General features: G+C 35.9%; 1 long non-coding RNA gene across 2 annotated transcripts in view; it reads left to right on the forward strand.

Annotated features, from left to right (window-relative positions):
• Window positions 1-2,750: 2,750 nt before the first annotated feature.
• The window catches only part of LOC149134243 (uncharacterized), a 10,192-nt gene continuing 5,442 nt past the window's right edge, over window positions 2,751-7,500 (forward strand). Inside the window, exon 1 of one of the 2 annotated variants that reach the window (XR_016242996.1) lies at window positions 2,751-3,085. This is a non-coding gene — a long non-coding RNA (uncharacterized LOC149134243). Of the gene's footprint in view, window positions 3,086-5,031; window positions 6,001-7,500 lie in introns of those variants that run through there. The other variant, XR_016242997.1, reaches the window with a different exon arrangement.

Consider the following 7,500-nt stretch of genomic DNA (forward strand, 5'->3'; position numbering starts at 1 on the left):
GACTGCTCCTGCTGTGGGAATGTCATTCTGTCTGTATGTGGCCAAGCATTATCCTGATGGAATTACACCTTTCGTCTTGAAACCAAAGAAAGATGTTTTTTCTTCTAGCGCTGACTTAAGCCGCTCAAGTTGTTCACAATCGATCTCCTTAGTTATCGTTGGGTTTGGGTTTGAATGTTCAAATTGGGCTAAACCGTTCATATCATTCACTCTCTGTGCGCGATTGGATTCGTAAAGTTTGTGAGGGACCCATTGACCCAATATGCTGACTTGCGAAGGCACACAAGTGTCGAGGAATGGTTGAATGACCAAATCCCAGTGTCTCTGCTAGATCCTTAACAGTTACTAAGGGATTTTGTCCCACCAGGGTTTTCAGGACGTCCTTGTCGAGCTCTATAGATCTTGCAGGACGAGATTCGTCTTCTAGATTGTAGTTTCCGACTCAGAATTTCCAGAACCACCGTTGACACTGGCTTACGCTTATTGTTTGATCCCCCATATACTGCATTAATATTCGTCACACTTTCTGTTGCATCGTTGCCTTTATTGAACTAATAAAGCAAAATATGCCAAATGTGCTCCTTTGTCGCTTCCATCATTGCTTTGAAAAAATAACTGTTAAAATCGAACTGCACTCTTCAAAACTTGCACTAAGAATAAATGCAAAGTAAAATTACTACCTGATTTTAAAGCTAGTTGATGCAGATAGTTTATCTCGGCATCCTCCACTTTTAGTTCATGCAACTGAAAATTGAAAAGAACTGCATTATTTATGGGATGCACCAACAAGTATATATATTGTTATATTTGGGGACGCTCATTTTGCCAATAGGCACGCGCACTATTCATTTGACCTTCAATTTAGCTTTATTATTATCATTGTTTATTTACTTGTCAGGGTTCTTTCGTCACACATTTCGTGACCTTTTCAATAACTATTAGTTCTTCGTGTCTTGTCTCCCTTCTGGTCTTGTCCTGCTTATTTCTATCTTGTTTTTCTCTCAGTTCATGCCATGAAAATAATTGTCGCTTGAATTGCAATCTTGTGTGTGTGTATATAGTGATTGGAAACACTTAAGGAACTGAACAGGCAGGTCTTCACAGAAGAAGCACACCGTTAGGCAAGTGTTTTGGCCCTTACCTTCTTATATAAACATATGGATGTATGTTTGTATCTATATTTCTCTCTCCCTCTCCTATCTTTATTTCTCTGTGTGTGCCATTCCCTCTATCCTGCATATATATATATATATATATATATATATATATATATATATATATATATATATATATATATATATATATATATGTATATGTATATATATATATATATATATATATATATATATATATATATATATATATATATATATATATATATATGCATGCATATGTGTGCGTGTGTCTGTGCCTGTGTCTGTGTGTCTGTGTATGCATCTATATATCCAATTAAATTGGTAGACACATTTTCAGATCCGGGGAAAAGGGAATTAATGTTAAAAAAAAAAAACGAATTTATGTCAAGATTTTTGCCATGCAATTATTTCTGAGAATATTTCCTCTACTTTATTTTTCAATAAATTCTGATTTAACAGAGCACATTTTCGAACCGGCAACAATACGTCAAACAAACCAACATAACAATAATAAACGTTGGGGAGAAGTGAACAATAAATGAGTCTTTGATTTCTTGAAATTCCTCAGAGTCACACATTTAGAGAATCATAAATATTATCAACTCCCTCTGGACTTACAATTATTAAGGTATTTCTGTGTTACCGTTTGCCTCTGACAGATGATGTACTAGTAGGCCGTTACGGGTTGAATGTCTACCTCTCAACGTTAAGAAGCACTGGGTTTCGTTTCTTTCTTGCCCACAAGGGGCAAAAAGAAACATTGGCTTGGTGGTGGTGCTACCGTGGGAGGAAGATTAGCTCTAGTTTTGGACATCAACATGGAAATCGAACTAAAAACGTAAAGCTCTGGAATATACACTCGTAAGATATTGCATCAGATCTCCTTTGGTCAATCCACTGCAGAGAACTGCTAATATATTTATCCATTCCAGTAAAGAACAACCGTCAAAGTTCATGTTCAGCGAGTTGGGATGAATACCACGAGGTATAGCTGTTGTAGGTATTTTATCCAATACTGTAACAATATTGTCAACATACTACCTTAAACAGTATTCTTTTCTACTGTAGGCACAAGGCTCGAAATTTTGGGGGAGGAGGCCAGTCGATTAGATTGACCCGAATACGCAACTGGCACTTAATTTATTGACCCCAGAAAGATGAAAGGCGAAGTCGACCTCGGCGCAATTTGAACTCAGAACGTAAAGACAGACAAAATACTGCTAAGCATTTCGCCCGGCGTGCTAACGATTCTGCCAGCTCGTCACTTTTTAAAGATATATTCTTTTCTACCTTAGGCACAAAGTCCGAAATTTTTGGAGAGGGGTCCCAGTCGATTAGATCGATCTCAGTACGCAAGTAATACTTAATTTATCGACCCCGAAAGGATGAAAGGCAAAGTCGATCTCGGTGCAATTTGAACTCAGAACGTAAAGACAAACGAAATACAGCAGAGCATTTCGCCCGACATGCTACTGTTTCTGCCAGCTCGCCGCTTTACGGCCTAAAACATTATTAGCATAGAACTAAAACTACATTTTACGAGTTTTCGTTATGTTTCTATTGTTTTATGTTTTGCTCTGTTACTTCTTACAATTTCCATTGTAGATTGAGAGGAATTCATGCGGTGGCTCGCTCGGCAAGGAATGGAAGCGTTGTTTCACTCAGATAACAAGGTACGGTTAAAACAATAACAAAAGGGAATACGTGAAATTGGAGAGTTGGACATATGGGGAAAAAACAGAAATATCATGTTGGGAATGACTCTGATTACAAATCTTGTCGAAGTGCGAAGTCATGGCGCAAAGCAGCACTAAAAAGAGCAAGAACGGCAACAATATTAACATCACCAACAGCAGCAGCAGCAGCAGATACAGAAGGAACATCAACAGTAACAACATCAACAACAACAGCAGCAACAACAACAGCAACAAGAATGAATATCTTTTAAAGTAATTACGCTTTCGCAGAAAATGTTAAGTGGTGTGATAATCAGTATGTATGTATGTATGTATGTATGTATGTATGTATGTATGTATGTATGTATGTGTGTATGCATGTGTGTATGCATGTGTGGAGGTATGTATGTGTGTTTATGCGTATATGTGTGTATGCATATGTGTATGTATATATGTATGCATGTGTGTTTGTATGTATGTGTGTATGTATGCATGTACGTATGAATGTGTGTTTATGCATGTGTGTGTATATGTGTATTTGTTTATGCATGTATGTATGTATGCGTATGTGTATATATGTATGTGTGTATGTGTATGTGTATGTATGTGTGTGTATGTATGCATGTGTGTATGTATGTATGCAAGTGTATGTATGTATGTATGTATGTATGTGTGTGCACATCTATGTATGTTTGTTTTTCTGTATGAATGAGTGCATATATATATATATATATATGTATATACATACATATATATGCTTATATATGCATAGATATGTATACATTAGTACGTGTGTATATGTGTATGTGTGTGTGTGTGTGTGTGTGTGTGTGTGTGTGTGTGTGTGTGTGTGTGTGTGTGTGTGTGTGTGAAAACTACCAGTTCAAAGTAAAATCTATAACGAAGATACCTATCCAAATGAGATAGTGAAAAAAAATTCACAAAGAAATTGCTGAGAAGAAGCCAGATATAAAACAAAGAATGGAAAGCATTCTACGTTAAAGTAACAATGAGTCACGGAAAGGAGGGGAAAAAAATTGTGTTTTAAGGAAAAAGAAACCTGTGTTAAAAATGTTTTATAGAAAAATGTTTCGGAAAGTTTTTAAAAGTTTCAAACATCTAAAGAAGGGTCTATAATTCATAATTATCACTTTAAGACATCTCTAAGCAATATTAAATAATGTCTAGACGCTGCTGTTGTAGTAGTAGCAGCAGCAGCAGCTGTAGTAGTGGTAGTAGCAGCAGAAGCAGCCGTAGTATTAGTAGCAGTGGCAGTTATCATACATGGAGGTTTTGGGTGCGTTAGAAGAGTGATAAATATTGATTTCAAATTTTTGGCTCGAGGCCAGTAATTTCGAAGGATTAGATCGACCTCTGTGTTCAACTGGTACTTATTCTATAGTCCACAAAAGTATGAAAGCCAAAATCGAATTCGGTAGAATTTGAAATCAGAAGATGGACAAACTGTCGCTAAGCATTTTGTTAAACGCGCTAACGATTCTGCCAGCTCGCTACTTTAAGATCCGTAAATATTACTGGTAATTATGGTCGACCTCATATTTGATGAAAACATTTTGAATTTGAGTATTTAACTGTGTATGATGGTCTTGTTTCTTATAAATTTTTGTGTTTTACAAGATTTTTGATTATGCATTCATCTGTTATGCATTGCTATTGAGGAAGACGTTTCCTTAGCGATCACATGGTTGTGGGTTTAAGTACTAAGCTTTGAAAATAAGTGGTACACAGTCGATTTGTTCGAGCGAATCCCTTCATGGTTGCTCCACCATGGCCGCAGTACAATGACTAAAAGAAGTAAAAGATAAAACAAAACATTTTTTTGTAAAGTACATTTCTATTTACGAATCAATTCTTCTTAATAGAAGTAACTACTGGCTAACAAAAACGGGAACAAACGCTGGACAAATTGTGATTTTATTGTCAATTTTCCTTAAGCTTTACTACCACATCCGAAATTTAAATCAAATGCCAGCCGAAAAGAATAGGAAATCAGAATTGATTTTAACAATGATTAAGATAAAGTTACCAAAGAGGTGATAAATTTAGTGCTGAAGTTGTTAAGAACTTGGAATACTGTATAAACACTACACTAATTCTTCGTTGTGAGAACACTTACAATGAAAAAGTGAAGAATTACTAACAGTCCTAAATAATGAAGAAACTTACTACCTTCATCCAACTTTCCCAAAAGGAACTAATGGAAAACGAAAATGACTATTTAACGAGATAGGACTGTAAAACCGGCAACGAACTTCCAAATGACCATAAGAGCAAAACAATAAACGAAGATCGTAGAAGATCAGCCTTACTAGTTAATAATACACCCCGTTCCAAAGATCTCAAATTACGACGGAAAACAGTAGGCTTGTTCTGTGAATGACAATAAGGGAGTCAGGGCAAACATTCAACATACGAGGATATTTCAACACTGCATGGAGGAATTTAAATTATGTCATTGAATTTGGTGGAGACCGCATGGGACAAACGAGCTTGACTATGAGAACAGAATACCGGTAAACTGGCAAACATTTTCATCTGGTCTCCACGAACAAACATCCTAGATATCAAATCTTCCGTGTATATGAATGCATCGCAAACGCTTCAACTCAATTCTAATTAAATAAGGAAACTATGTTTATTAAGGAACATAAACAACCATCAAATATTCTATGACAACACAGGAGAATAACGACAAAAATGAACCTAAAGATGATGTAAAAGATTTCCTTTGGGATTTGAAACCCTAATTTCAAATTCTTGTACAATTATATCTTGCACTTTCTGAACACTCTGAATTTGCCCTAGGTTTAAAAAATTAGGTTTTACGTCTGTTCAAAACTGGACTTACAAAAGAAGAAAGAAAAATATAATTACCGAATCATGTAACTGCTTCAGAGAATCACCCAACCAGAAAGCGGTACAACCAACAGAAAAAATTTAAAAAACAAGTTACGAAGACATTTCACAAACAAATGACGTATACAGAGAATCAACCAACTAGAGACCTGGATCACTATTGGTCAAAATCAAATGAACAAATGAAGACAACCAACAAGAACGCTGGTCGACTGACAAACCAAAATATGTAAACAGAACATCCGGGAAACAAGTGATGCCTCCAGGCCGTCAGTCAAACAAAACACAAGCTCACATGCGAGGGAAAACAGGTGAGGTCGTTAAATTTATAACCAATCAGAACTTAAAACTATTTCTTAAAACCTATATATACAAGCAGCTTCAACTGAAAACAGTTCAGGTTTTCACCAGTAACGCCTGTGACGAAGGATTCTCCCTCGTGTACTAGAACATAAAGCGTACAGAATACACTTTTTTCTATATGTTTTTCCTAGATTGTTAAAACTTCCTCGTATCTAATTATTAATATAATTTGTTGCTTTCAATACTACAAAACTGACAGACATGTGTGATTGTTACGAGATTCAACGAACGTTCGAACTTTTATTATATCGAGTTACTGTGAAATTTTATTAATATTGTGATTTGTCAAAATCTTAGATTTTTTTAAAACATGTTTTACTGAATATTATCTTGCTTGTAACTTCAATCTCCCTTTAAACATTATTTCTTTTATTTAACATTAAAAAACAAAATTCGTTGAAACCAGTATGACATTTTAATAATTTGTCAACAAAATCGAAAACTACAATTCGTTTTAAGACTCGTATGCGTATTCATCTCCAAATCTAACTCTCCTACACTCTTTCTTGCGTGAGAATAAACTACTACTACTCTCTCATATATATATATATATATATATATATATATACGACAGGCTCCTTTCAGTTTCCGTCTACCAAATCCACTCACAGGGCTTTGGTCGGCCCGAGGCTATAGTAGAAGACACTTGCCCAAGATGCCACACATTGGGACTGAGCCTGGAACCATGTGGTTGGTGAACAAGCTACTTACCACACGGCCACTCCTGCGCCTATATATATATATATATATATATATATATATATATATATATATATATATATATATGTGTGTGTGTGTGTGTGTGTGTGTGTAAATATATATATATATATATATATATATATATATATATATATATATATGTATGTATACATTTATATATATACATAATTGTATACATACGTGCACGTATATACATATATATATATCCTCAGAGAGGATTGGCCAAAATGTCTCTCCACACCAGACATTGACATGAAACTAGAATGTTTCATGTCTACTGTGCAAGCCATAAGCCAGAAATATATCCCAGAGCACAAGGCCAAAACAAATAGGAACAAGATTCCAAGGGAGAGGAAGATGCTCATGAGACGACGGACGAAAGTTGCAAATCGACTCAACCAGCATCCCAAGAATGGCCAAAGGTCCCGCCTAAAAACGACACTGATGGAGATCGAAAAAAGGCTGCAACAATCCTATGTGAAGGAGAGAGCAGACAAAGAAGCCTGGGTTATAAAAAACATTAAGTCAAACCCAAAGGCCTTCTTTTATTACGCAAAAGAAACAGTTTCAGTACGCTGCAAGATTGGACCCCTCTTCGAAAAGGATGGCTCCCTCACAGACAGTCCAACTAGGATCAGTGAGGTACTGAATGAGAAATTCAAAAGTGTCTTCACAACTCCATTGGAGCACAGACAAGTGAACAAACCAGTGGACTTCTTTGCTACCAC

Source organism: Octopus bimaculoides, chromosome 9 (assembly GCF_046866305.1).
Source record: "Octopus bimaculoides isolate indiv1 chromosome 9, ASM4686630v1, whole genome shotgun sequence".
Lineage (NCBI taxonomy): Eukaryota > Metazoa > Mollusca > Cephalopoda > Octopoda > Octopodidae > Octopus > Octopus bimaculoides.